Source organism: Syngnathoides biaculeatus, chromosome 19 (genome assembly GCF_019802595.1).
Source record: "Syngnathoides biaculeatus isolate LvHL_M chromosome 19, ASM1980259v1, whole genome shotgun sequence".
Lineage (NCBI taxonomy): Eukaryota > Metazoa > Chordata > Actinopteri > Syngnathiformes > Syngnathidae > Syngnathoides > Syngnathoides biaculeatus.
In genome coordinates, this window is record NC_084658.1 from 3,379,942 (window position 1) to 3,394,847 (window position 14,906).

The window sequence follows — 14,906 nt, forward strand, 5'->3', positions numbered from 1 at the left end:
GCTCGTCCAATCAGTATTAATAATATATTCTGTACACTATCGCATGACTCATAACTTTAAATTGCACCCTTTGCACAATTGCCATTGCATTGGTCTACAACTGGAACTTGTGAACGGGTAAGGGCACTCTGTACAAGCTTAACAATGTGGGATGTTTACGCACTCTTAACTGTTGTAAATGAAAAACACTGCATCTTCCACATCTGTTCATCGTTCCTATTAACTTAATGTCCTATTTTAGGAGATTGGGGTAACCAAACCCTCCAATACAGGCTGTTTGGTGCTTGTACGACTGGTGTCAGAGTTTGGTCCGCATTGCCAGCAGTAAGTCAGACTCGTTTCCGGTGATGGTTGGACTCCGACAAGGGACAGAATTTGTTGATGCAATCAGGTGTAGTGGCGGTCTGGTTTGGTGGCTTAAGTATTGCATCTCTGTTTTTTGCAAATTATGTGGTTCTGTTGGCTTCTTCATGCCCTGATCTCCACTTCTCATTGGTATGGTTCGCAGCGAGTGTTAAGTGGCTGGGATGAGAATCAGCACCTCCAAATTTGATACCATGGTCCTGAGTCAGAAAAGGTCAGCATGCGCTCTCAGGGTCAGGGATGAGATCCTGCCCCAAGTAGAGGAGTTCAAGTACAGTGAAGAAAATAAGTATTTTAACACCCTGCTAGATTGCTAGATAGAAGTTCTCGCACTTAGAAATAATGGAGGGGTCTGAAATTTTCATCATAGGTGCATGTCCACTATGAGAGAGATAATCTAAAAAGAAAAATGCAGAAATCACAATGTATGATTTTTTTTTAAACGATTTCTTTGTGTGATACAGCTGCAAATAAGTATTTGAACACCTGTCTCTCAGCTGGAATTCTGACCCTCAAAGACTTGTTAGTCCACCTCCACTCCATGTATTATCCTGAATCAGATGCACCTGTGTGAGGTCGTTGGCTGCATAAAGACACCTGCCCACCGCATATAATCACTAATACTCAAACTTGAAACATGGCCAAGACCAAAGAGCTGTCCAAAGACACCAGCGACAAAGTTGCACAACTCCACACCGCTGGAGAGGGCTATGGAGAAATTGACCCTTCCGTACAGGGCACTTAACCACGACTCCTGAAGTGACGTCACGCCACGTGCGCCTACGTCAGACAAACATTTAGCAAAAAGGGCGGCGCAGCAAGAAAAGAATAGAGCGAAACTGTCCGATTTACCGGCTGATTCCTCACTCGCATTTTAGCTAACAGTGAAATATCATTGAAAAGCAGACAGCATGGCTTCAAGTATTTCAGCGAGGGTTATTTAAATGGTATTTACATGCATATCGACGGAGAAACCATTGATATAAGCTCGAGATCTTTCCGGAGTCAGAGGAAGACCGAGAAGCCACATAATATAATATATTATAACCCAAAGACGAATTTGACATTGACAGTTTCCTATTTTCGTGTTACATATCACACTTGTGTGCAGAATCTGTATCTGTATAGCCGTTTGTGAACCGCCGTATGAAGGAAAAGAAGAAGGCGAGGCTTGATTTAAGAGTTGTTTCTCTCGTTTTCTTTGTGTAACGTCACGCGCTCTCCTCAATAATTATTTTTGAATTGGTGCCAAACCTACGTAAGTCCCGACCGAGTACGACAATCACTACTTTAGTGTTCTCAAACATCCTTCCTTCAGTCTTGGTGTCTCGGTGCATGTCGAAGGCTTTTAGGACTGCTAGTCCCGTTTACCTTAGCTAATTAGCCGCGAACAAAGGGACACGTTTGTGCAGTCAGATCATCGCAAAATATCGCTCAACACAGATCAAGTGTGTCAATCATTCACACTTAGCTATGTTATGCAAGCGAAGAACTGCTAATTCATTTATATGAGACATGTATTGAAAATCAAATATAGGGCATACCTTCCTGCAAACATAGTCCGGTTTACCGTAGCCGCGAACAAAGGGACACGTTTGTGCAGTCAGATCATCGCAAAATATCGCTCAACACAGATCAAGTGTGTCAGTCATTCACACGTAGCTATGTTATGCAAGCGAAGAACTGCTAATTAATTTATATGAGACATGTATTGAAAATCAAATATAGGGCATACCTTCCTGCAAACATAGTCCAGTTTACCGTAGCCGCGAACAAAAGGACACGTTTGTGCAGTCAGATCATCGCAAAATATCGCTCAACACAGATCAAGTGTGTCAGTCATTCACACGTAGCTATGTTATGCAAGCGAAGAACTGCTAATTAATTTATATGACACATGTATTGAAAATCAAATATAGGGCTTACCTTCGTGCAAACATATCTGTTCCGGTTGATGGATTCAGTTGATCATGCGGTCTTCCACAAAGTTTGATCCATCAAAGACATTTTTCGTACTGGGTCTTCGGTTTTGGAAAGGGTACGAATTGAACTCCACCAACTAGCCTTTCAGGATACCTGTCGTCACTATTATAAAGTCCGTGACTACACCTCTTAAGCATATCTATTGTCAAAGAACCCAAATACGCGATAAAACGCTAACAAAACCTATACTGGACCATGCAGCGTTGTCTGAGGAAACTGTGGGTCCAAAAGGGGGCGTGGTTTATGCAGATCTCTGGCCTCTGATTGGTCAGTGACGCGGATGATGCAATTTCTACGGAGGCGTCAATTGCCAAGCAGCATCTCAGTCGGAGTTGATCCCCATGCAAGATATCACGTCGTGGGGTCTCAATGATCCTTAGAAAGGGGAGGAATCAGCCCAGGACTACACGACAAGACTTGGTGATTGACCTGAAAAGAGCTGGAACCACTGTTATCAAGGTGACTGTTGGTAATACACTAAGACGTCATAGTTTGAAATCATGCATGGCACGGAAGGTTCCCCTGCTTAAACCAGCACATGTCAAGGCCCCCCGTAAGTTTGCCAATGTTCATTTGGACGATACAGAGGAGTCATGGGAGAAAGTTTTATGGTCAGATGAGACCAAAATTTAACTTTTTGGTCATAATTCCACTAATGAGACGAATGGTGAGTTCCATCCCAAGAACACCATGCCTACTGTGAAGCAGGGGGTTGGTAGCATCATGCTTCGGAGGTGTTTTTCTGCACCTGGGACAGGACGGCTACACTGAATTAAGGAGAGGATGACCACAGCCATGTATTGGCCTCAGTCAGAGCATTGAAGATTGGTCGTAGCTGGGTCTTTCAACATGACAATCACTCGAAGCACACAACCAGAAAAACCAAGGAGTGGCTCCGTAAGAAGCATATCAAGCTTCTGGCATGGCCTAGCCAGTCTCCAGACCTAAATCCAATAGAAAATCTTTGGAGGGAGATGAAACTCCCTGTTTCTCAGCGACAGCCCAGAAACCTGTCTGATCTAGAGAAGATCTCTGAGGAGGAGTGGGCCAAAGTCGCTCCTGCAGTGTCTGCAACCCAGGTGAACAACTACAGGAAACCTTTGACCTCTGTAATTGCAAACAAAGGCGACTGTACCAAATATTAACATTGGTTTTCTCAGGTGTTTAAATACTTATTTGTGGCTGTATCACTCAAATACAACATTAAAACATCATACATTGTGATTTCTGGATTTTTCTTTTGAGATCGCTCTCACAATGGACACGCACCTACGATGAAAATTTCAGACCCCTCCATGATTTCTTAGTGGGAGAATTTGCAATATAGGAGGGTGTTCAAATACTCATTTTCTTCACTGTATCTTCGGGTTTTGTTCACAAGTGAGGGAAGAAAGGAAAGAGAGATCGACAGGTAGATCGGTGGAGCTTTTACAATGATGCGGACTTTGTATTGATCCATTGTGGGAAAGAAGGAGCTAAGGCAAAAAGCAAAGCTCTCTATTTACCAGTCAATCTATGTTCCTACCCTCACCAATGGTCATGAGCTCTGGGTATTGACTGAAAGAGCACTATCCTGATACAAGCGTTCAAAATGAGTCTCCGCCGCAGGGTGTCCAGCCTCTCTCTTAAAGTGCCACAGACACCAAAATATACATTTTAAAATAGGTATTGTTATCAAAATTACAAATATTAATCACTTTGGTGATAATACAAGTTGGGAAAAGTTAGCTGTTTTATTAAAGCGCAAAGTAGCGAAAGTATGACTTGAGATCCCAGTGGCGGCCATATTGACATTTCCAGATGTCACACTGGGGTGGTAGCCATAGAAAACGCGCTGTCCCAAATGCTATGGCAGATGAACAAGAGCGATTTTCAGGTTTTTCTGACGCCCCTTCTGAGACTGAAGCTCTTTTTAAGGAAGCGAACATCTCAGAAGCTGGTGAAGTGACCGTGCCATTTTACCATATCGTTTTGAGCCATATTTAGATGATATGCGGATCACTTGTAACTACCAACAGACTCCATGAAAGACAGATGAGGAGGACGAGGAACTCGATGAAATATTCAAAATGACTGGCCCATAATTGTTCGATTTCCTAACCCTTTTACAAGTCTTGTGTATGTAGCGCACTCAGGAGGACCCATGCCGGGTGAAGGAAATACGTCAGGGGTTTCTACGCACCGGTGGCTGGTGGGGGGGTGAGCTCCTTCCTCCTCCCTGCCTTAGGTGTGACCACATACTGCCGGCCGCCCACTTCCCCGCCCAACCCACCTCCGCGTCGGGAGAAACAGTAGCCCGTGCGGGTCGACACATTGAGAACCCCTGACTTCCGTACTTTAAGTTATTATGACGCGGATCTTTTGTTGCATTCTGAGAGAAGGATTACGTTGTCGGATGTGGATTTCTAGAATGTTCCTTTTAGGACGAGGATGGCTGTCTTCAGACCTTTTTATCAATACTGCTGCTTTCAGACAAGTGTACATGTACAAGGATGCCACATTGCCTTTTTGACATTTCTGGAACATTCGCTTGAAATAACATTCACCTGTTTGGAACATTGGATTCGACTATGGTGACTATACATCACTTGGCTATGTAGCTCATGTTACATGCTACTAAACTGTCTTTGTATTTTTATTTCGTTGTTTGTGTTGTATTGTATTGTGTGTGATTAAATTGTCTTAAAGCAATACAACTGGTTGGTTATATTTTTATGGTTTGACAAAGGGGATTTATTCTAAATTAACACGTAACATATGCTATAAACTGTGAGACAAATTAGTCCCCATCTCCCAACTATCTGTCATTTGGAACCCACACAGCTCTTGTTCTTTGCATCTGTCCAATCCATTTTTCACATTGAATCAGGACTTTTGGAAATGTGTGAAAAGTGAATCCATCTTCCCAAGTGTTTGGGAAAAATCCAGCAACACAGCGAGCCGGCGTTTTGGCTAACACGTTGTAAAACAAAAGGGTGAATTTCTCGCCGGTACAAGAAGTAAAGACACTCGAATCCACTGCTGTAGATGTCTGCAAAATACATAACTTCCGGCTTCATCTTCAACCCAAAACCCTTGATTTTTCCTCCTGGTCCTCCATTGAGAGGTGCCAGATGAGGTGGCTGCGCATCTGATTTGGATGCCTCCTGGATGCCTGCCTGGTGAGGTGTTCCAGGCATGCCCCACCGGGATGATACCCCAGGGATGACCCAGGACATGGTGTGCTCAGGGTCTCACTGAACCCTTACTTTTCTTCTTCTACTCCTCACATTCATGCACATTAATCCCTTCTTACTTCCAATCACAAGACACATTAAAAAAAAAATCACATTTACGTCTAATTTAGATTTCAATTAATCTACAACACATTTTTGGGATGTGGGAGTAAACCAAAGTACCCCAGCAGGCACAGGGAAAACAGACACACTCCACACTGGGGCGACAAAGATTTGAACCCCAGCTCTCATAACTGTGAGATAGATGTGATAACCAATTGTCCACCATTCTGCCCTGCTTTAAATGTGAAATATTATTTCAAATTATAATTCCTGAGTTCCAGCAAGGATTACATTTTAACTCTCTGCTCCCAAACCAGTGCTGTCAACACAGCAAACGCGTCTTCTTACAAGTTTATGGTCAGTATTTGGAAGACTAACTGGAAATTTGTGTTCCCCCTCCATAAGTATGAGTTTTTCTTTTCAGAATCCCTGTTGATCTTTCTATAGTTCTCATCTCTTTCAGAGTGGATTAGGCCATGATATATTCCATTTCATGGGTCCTTTTTTGGGTTTACTCGAAACCAGGAGCAATTCTAGAATGAGAGGTTTAGTGGTGCTGATCTCCCTGCCAGGCAACATGAATTTCACTCTTGTACATTTTAATTCATTGTAGGATTTTTGAAAAACAAGCATAACACTTTTTGGTAAAGTCTATGACCAAACCATCAAATCGGATAAAGGTTATTTAAATAAAGAACCACAACAAAAGAGGAATGGATTATATTACAGTATAAAACAAACATATTGTAACCCTGCTAATTTATTGAGGCAACCTCCACATCAATCATCTTCATCCCCAGCCACTCAGTTGCTGCTGCAACAACCACCTATGAAGCAGTCATTGATTAGTTTGCTCATAGTTGGTTGACTTGAGTTTTCAAGTTTTCTTTTTTTTCCCCTAATACGATGAGTCGGCACAGTGGAGCATTTGATTAGATTGTTGGCTTTACGGTCCTGAAGGGTTCAAGTCCTGGCCCCGCCTGTGTGGACTTTGCATGTTCTCCCCACGCCTGGGTGGCTTTTCTCCAGGCACTCCGGTTTCTTCCCACATACCCAAAACGTTCAATAATTGCTCCTGGGTGTGATTGTGCGTGTGATGTATCGATGTGCCCTGCAATTGGATGGCCACCATTTCAGGGTGTAACCCATCTCCTGCCTGAGGATAGCTGTTATAGGCTCCAGCACTCCCACAACCCATGTAATACAGAAAATGAAAGAAAATTGATGGATGGACCAATAAATACATTCTTCCATTCATTTTCTTAGCCTCTTTTCGGCACAAGGGTCGTGGGAAAGCTGGAGCCTATACCAGCTGTCATTGTGCAGGAAGTGGGGTACACCGTGAACTGGTTGCCAGCAAATTGCTGGGCACATCGACACAAACAGATACACTCACAATCGCACTTAGGCCCGAATTAGAGTGTCCAATTAATGTTGCATGTTTTTGGAATGTGGGAGGAAACTGGAGTGCCCGGAGGAAACAAACGCAGGCACCGGGAGAACATGCAAACACCACACAGGCGGGTCTGGGATTGAACCCGGGACCTCAGAATTGTGAGGCCAACGCTTTCCGTGCCGCTAGATAAATCCAGCCATCCATCCATTTTCTACCAGGTCAGGTCGCGGGCAAAGTAGCTTCAGCGGGGATGCGCAGACTTCCCTTTCCCCAGCCACTTCTTCCATGTCTTCCGGAGAGATCCCAAGGCGTTCCCAGGGCAGCCGAGACATAGTTTCTCGAGCATGTCCTGGGTCGTCCCTGGGTTGGGACATGCTAGGAACACCTCACCAGGGAGGGGTCTGGGTGGCATCCGAATCAGATGCCCCAGCCACCTCATCTGGCTCCACTCAAAGCGGAGGAGCAGCGGCTCGACTCTGAGCCTCTCCCGGATGACCAAGCTTCTCAGAGCCCTGACACCTTGGGGTGGAAACTAATTTTGTCCGCTTGTATCTGGGATCTTGTCATTTCGGTCACAACCCACAGCTCGTGCCCATAGGTGAGGGTAGGAACGTAGATTGACTGGTAAATTGAGAGCTTCATTTTTCAAATTAGGTCCCTCTTTACCACAATAGACCGATACAATGTCCGCATCACTGCAGACATTGCACCGATCTGTCTGTTGATCTCCTGCTCCATTCGTCCCTCATTCGTGAACAAGACCCCAAGATACTTGAACTCCTCCACTTGGGGCAGGATCTCATCCCCGATCCGTAGAGGGCATGCCACCCTTTTTCAACTGAGGACCATGGTTTCAGATTTGGAGGTGCTAATTCTCATCCCAGCCGGTTCACACTCTCCTGTGAACCACTCCAGTGAGAGCTGGAGGTCACGGCTTGATGAAGCCAGCAGAACAACATCATCTGCAAAAAGCAGAGATGCAATGTTGAGGCCACCAAACCGGACACACTCTACACCTCGGCAACACCTAGAGATTCTGTCCATAAAAGTTATGAACCAAATCGATGACAAAGGTCAGCCTTGGTGGAGTCCACCCCGCACCGGAAACGAGTCCGACTTATTGCCGGCAATACAGACCAAACTTTGACAGCGGTCGTACTCGGACCGAACAACCCGTATCAGGGGGTTCGGCACCCCATACTCCCAAAGAATTCCCCACAAGACTCTCCGCGGGACACGGTTGAACGCCTTCTCAAAGTCCACAAAAGACATGTAGACTGGTTGGGCAAACTCCCATGCACCCTCGAGGATCTTGCTGAGGGTGTAGACCTGGTCCACTGTTCCATGGACACGATAAAAATCACATTGCTCCTCCTGAATCTGAAATTTGACTCACCGACAGACCTTTCCCTCAAGCACCCCTGAATAGACCTTTTCAGCAAGGCTGAGGAGGGTGACCCCCCTATAGTTGGAACACACCCTCCGGTCCCCCTTCTTAAAAAGGGGGACCACCACACCAGTCTCCAAATCCAGAGGCACTGTCCCCGATGTACACGCGATGTTGCAGAGGCGTGTCAACCAGGACAGCTCCACAATATCCAGAGCCTTTAGGAACTTTGGGCAAATCTCATCCACCCCCAGGTTCCTGCCACCAAGGAGCTTTTTAACTACCTCGGCAACTTCAACCCCAGAAATAGAAGAGCCCGCCTCAGACCACCCAGACTCAGCTTTCTTAGTGGAAGGCGTGTTGGTGGAATTGAGGAGGTCTTCAAAGTATTCTCCCCACCAACTCACAACATCCTGAGTTGAGGTCAGCAGTGCCCCATCGCCACTATACACAGTGTTGACGGTGTACTGCTTCCCCCTCCTGAGACGCAGGAGGGTGGATCAGAATTTCCTCAAAGCCGAACATGAAGGCATTATCCATGAACTCACCAAACTCCTCCCGAACCCGGGTTTTTGCCTCAGTGATCACCAAACCTGCATTCCGCTTGGCCAGCCGGTACCCATCACCTGCCTCGAGAGTCCCACAGGCTAAAAATACACAATAGGACTACTTCTTCAGCTTGACAGCATCCCTCACTGTTGGTGTCCATCAACGTGTTCAGGGGTTGCCGCCACGACAGGCACCGACCACCTTACGGCCACAGCTCTGGTCGGCCGCCTCGGCAGTTGGCGCGGATAAATACGTAGAAAGTCAATTCTTTAGCTTTTCGAAAACAAATGTGTTCCTTCACTGCACATCATTCAATGTAATCAATCTAATCGGAAGAAGCTTTCTTTAACATGTAGATAAAATGAACTTGTTAGCCATCCATCACTCAATAGCTCAATGATGGAATGTTATCGTTGGAATTACAGTACTCCATCAAACTACTTCTTATCCTTTTGGCTTGTCCGTTAGGTGTCGCCACAGCGTGTTGTACTTCTTAATGTGCGCCTATCTCCTGTACAGTACAGTACTGCAACATTGTAGTGTCTTGTGATGTACTTGTACACATGCAAACACCTCTTTTGTGACTACTATCACACTGGTGCACCACTTCTACATATCACCTGACAATGTGTCAAAGTGACAGAAGTGTCAAAGGTTGTTGTCTTTCACATGAGCTGTATGCGACTGGGTTCCTGTTGTCGGGATTTGCGAGTTTGGACCCTACGTGTGTTCACAAATCAAGGAAAATATGACCAATGATTAGAAAAAGTTAACAGCAAATGGATTTATTACAAAGGAATATGCAATAGAAACGTACGGGTCTTATCTAGGTATCTGCCGCACACGAGACGTGTGTCTTCTGGCAGAATAGCCAAAGAAGAAGACAAAAGCTGCCCAGTAACAAGGTTTTTATATGTATGGGTCCATGGTAGAACACATCCACAACACATCCTTGTCTGATTAGCAAATGGGCAACACTTTATCTGTTGATTCAATGTATACGATCATATTTAAGCAAATAATGAAAGTCTTCACTGTGCGTGTGTCAGAGATCCCACGGGTTTCTGTAGTATGAGTGTTTATTGAACTCCAAGGACATGGAACACAGTGAGTGGCTAGCATAGACTTCCGCAGGTAAAACTAGAACAACATAGATAAGGGACCCAACCCATCACACCTAGGAGAGGTGAGATGGGCATAGTGATAAACTACCAATAATCGACATCCCCTTCCTTTACCTTGCATCCCCTAACATAAACAAAGAGCACTTTGCAAGTAGAGCACTCTAAACATCCCTTATGTAACTAACACTTTAGCAATAGCCCTCGTAGTACCTCTGAAATGAAAATAATCCCTCATACATGAAGACAAGTGAACGTATCTTCAGGATAATAGTCAGGATGAATTTTTAAGAAAATGAACATAAATGACGTGATGTATCAATTACCACGACTTAATCAAACAAATACACATTTTAAACACTCATAAACACAATACAAAAATATTTTTTTAAATGTGTATTTAGGATTCGGTCTGCAGATGCGACCTGAGCGTGTCACGTAGTGTACACTGCTGCTGTTCTCTTTGGGCGTGTGTCTGTTGTGGTTGCATGGAAATTAGATTGGGAGTGTGATGTGAGTGGTGTGAGAGTGGAGCTGTTCATGGTGTGGTGACTGGTGTGAGTCCTGTTTCCATCTGTCTGGAGCTGTGGTGGTTGCTCCGCCACAGGAAGAATGTGTCGGCGGTTCTTCCTGTAAATTGTCCCATTTGACTGGATGATGGAGGAGCGGGTCTCCTTACTTTTCTCCTTGACAATCCCACTTCTGACACCATGTAAATGCTACTGGTTTCTTGTGTGCGCGTAGGAGATCACACAGGTTTCTGTATCAATTAGTGTTTATTGAACTCCGAGGACATGGAACACCGCGTGAGGCTATCATAGACTGATGCTGGTAAAACTAGAACAACATAGATAAGGGGGCCAACCCATATAACACGTAGGAGAGGTGAGACCCCTACTGGGCATAGTGACAAACAACCAATAATCTACATGAGCTGTAATGCAAGGTCTGTCGCAATACTTACAGATCATGTAACTACATTTTCATTTAACAAAGAAAAATTAAGGCCTGGAGGTGGGGCACGAAGGCGATTGCCTGGTGGCTTGGCCAGGCACAGCCCAAAAGTGTAATGTGGGTCCCCCTTCACATGGGCTCAACACCTGTGGGAGGGGCCATAGTGGTCGGGTGCAGTGTGAGCTGGGCGATGGCCAAAGGCAGGGACCATGGTAATCCGAATAGGAATGTGGAATGTCACTTCCCTGGTAGGGAAGGAGCCCGAGTACCATAATTCCTCGAGTATAATGTGTCCTGAAGTATAATGCGCCCCCACACCCCCAAAGTTGACCTTAAAAAATCAGGAACGCCCTTCTACCAATGTACAACGTGCACCACTAATTTTCTGCTATCCGTATGGTCAAAATATTGGGAATTATCTATTTCTATTTTGCTAGGTTCGTATTTGTTGTACTTGTATTCTTATACAAAAAGTCATCATTAATAATGATCTTTGTGCATGTACTGATGATATATATATCTCGGGACAGGCCACTGGACATGCTTGTCCTGGTCCCTGTGTCAGAACAGAATCCCTGAACCAACTAAAATAAATGCTCATTGACAGCATGATATTTTATTAACACTTGATAACACATATTACAGTTTTAAATAAATAAACTACAGTATTTAACACAAACATTTTTTGCATTAAATATTTGTGCATAAAATGTTTGTGCATAGTGCAGTTTATCCACAATAATAGATTCCAGTGGAGTTCTTTAAGTCTCTGCATGTTGTCTTGCTGTCCTGGTTGACATGTCTCTGCAACTTCGTGTAGACATCGGGGACAATGCCTCTGGATTTGCCGACTAGGGTGGTGGTCCCCCTTTTTAAGATGGAGGACCAGAGGGTGTTTTCCATCCACAGGGGGTTCACACACCCCAGCCTCCCTGGTAAGGATTATTCAGGGGTGCTGGAGAAGAAGCTCCATCGGGAAGTCAAATCACAGATTCAGGAAGAGCAGTGGGGTTTTCGTCCTGGCTGTGGAACATTGGACGAGCTCTACACCCTCTGCAGTGTCCTCGAGGCTGCATAGGATGCCCAATGAGTCTGGGCATCCTGTTTGGTGACCTCAGTATTGCATCTCTGATAGCTTGCAGATGATGTGGTTCTGTTGGGTTCATCAAGCCGTGATCTCCAACTCACACTGGAACTCCATTCCTACCCTCACCTGTGGTCACAAGCTGTGGGTCATGAAAGAAAGATCAAGATCCCGGATCCAAGCTGCCAAAATTAATTTCCTCCCTAGGGTGTTTCTCTTGGAGTGAGAAGCATGGTCATCCAGGAGAAGCTCAGTGTAGCAGTGAGATGAGGTGGCTGGGGCATCTGATTCAGATGTCTTCCAGACGCCTCCCTGTTGAGGTGTTCCTGAGACGTCCCACCAGAAGGAGACCTTGGGATGACCTAGGACATGCTAGAGAGATTACATCTCTCGGCTTTAATGTGAACACCTCTGGATCCCTCCGAAAGAGCTGGATGAAATTGCAGGAAAGAAAAAACGAAAGAAAGAAAGTAAGAAAGAAAGAGAAAGTCTGGACATCCCTGCTAAATCTACTGCCCCCGTGACCTGACCTCAGATCAACCGAAGAAGATGGATTGTTTTCAAATGTCCTCATGGTCAACAGGAGAGAGTTGAGTGAAATTTCTAATCCCCACACAGTTTCCATGTGTCTTGTTTGGCTCATGTTCACAACATCCCCCTTGTCATGAAGCTGTATAAATAGAACTGCATAGCATCACGCACTTATCCCAAAAGGCTTGCTCTCCTTCATCACTTGTTCCAAAAGGTCAGCACATTGCATGTGCAGGAGTCGTCTACATTACAACACATAATGAGTCAGTCCACAGAACGTGCATGGAGATTCAAAGGATATCGACAATATATTAATTATGTCAGAATGATGTAAAACTGCACTACATCATACAGAGAGCTGTTTCTAATGTATTTACTAATACTGTGATAACACAGCTGTACTGTGATGGTGCTTGTTAATTTGTTCCCAGATCTGTTGCCATCATAATGCTTTTATTCATGTTTAAGTAGTATTTTGACATTCTAAAGTGTCATATAACTACAAAGAGCTGTAAACTACTTGTAATATAATTGAACAAAAAAAAAAAGGTGGAAGGACACAACCAATGAAGATGGACTTGTGGGATGACACTTTTAATACTCACTGAGTTGATTTTTATTTTAGTTTTTTACTTTTTGGATATGTTATCTCATTACATTTTGTCTAAACTCCTTTTTTTTGAGGTGTTTGACTTTAGATGTTCAACTTTACCATAGTAAATTTATTGCTCAGTGAATATCGAAACCTGAGCATTACTATACTGCAATTTTTTTTTGTGCAACTCTTGTATTTCTTACGAAAAGGTTGTGTTGGCAGACATAATGTTGTGTTCATTGTGTGCACTCAGCCTAGCAGTTCTCTGTGGGGACCTTTTATAAAAATGAAGCCCTGCTAAATTCAAAAGGCGTTTGGCTGTTCATTGATGAAACTGAGCTCGGAGCCAAATCTTGACAATTTGGCCTTTGAAAAGAACAGTTTGTCAGTAGAACACCCCGTGTTCTGTGTGATGCTGCCTGCAAGCATGCGCAACAACTGTTTTTAGTTCCAGGGTATCAAATATCTTTCCCAGTCCCCTTCCAGGACATCTGTGTTAAATTTAATGGTCACATACATTCTCTGGCAACTACACACTTGTACACGTAGCAAACAAATGCTCTACCCACTGTCTCTCTCCAAGTCTTAAAAATACACAGTTGTTTCCTCACAATCTTGCTGTGGAGATGGGTTAGAAAATAATGTCAAGTTTAAACATCCACCCATCCTCTTTTCATGCCACTTATCCTCACAAGGGTCGCAGGAGTGCTGGAGCCTATCCCAGCTAACTTTGGACAAAAGGGGGACTACACCCAACAGTTCCTGTCTTTATTATGTCACGCATGCTCGCCAGTGTATGCGACTGTCGACCGAAGCGCAGCACAGAGCATTTACAGACAAGTATCACAAGGCAATACAAGACATTATACCATTTAACCGTTGACCAAAGCCGACTTCAGCTAACAGCTTGTACAAACGTTAAACATTTCATTGAAACAAAGTAAGCATCAAGATCAACACTTTGATCAGTAATAGTAAATGATAAAATCAAAACTCAAAAATAGCGCTTGTAACTTGGCAGCCAGTTACAAGATCTCCGCTCATTTTACCTCTTTAATTTGTACTCTTCCACATTCCCAATCTTGCACCACTATCATGTAATAATAGCTTCAAACAATGTGCAAGAAGAGGGAATAAAAGTGTCCTTTCTGTACACGCAGTGCCAATCTGAAGGGACCGATGGGTTTCGTTTTACGTGATTAAAAGCATTCAAACAGAAAACTAAAACATTTGAAGTTAAAAAGTACAAAAAACACAAACAAAATATTACTTAAAAGTGGAAGTACTCTAAAACGTGTAAAGAAAAAGAAGAGTTTTCGATTTGGATTAGAAAACACACACTTGGGGCTACTTTTTTTTTCCCCACGTAATAGCTAAATGCTGCTTCATCATGTTTGGTTTGGACTCTGCATGCTACTATTTGACCTGAGTCAGTCGATTTCAGAGCCCTACTGGGTTTGTATTCCATGACCATTTGTTTCATGTATTCAGGACCTAAACCATTTAGTGATTTATAAGGCCAGTAGCAGATCTTTAAAATCTATTCTAAAACTGACTGGAAGCCAATGTAAAGAATTAGAATTAGAAGGAGAATTGGAGTTATATGTTCTGACCTCTTTATTTTGGTCAGAACCTGAGCTGCAGCATTCAGAATGAGCTGCAGCT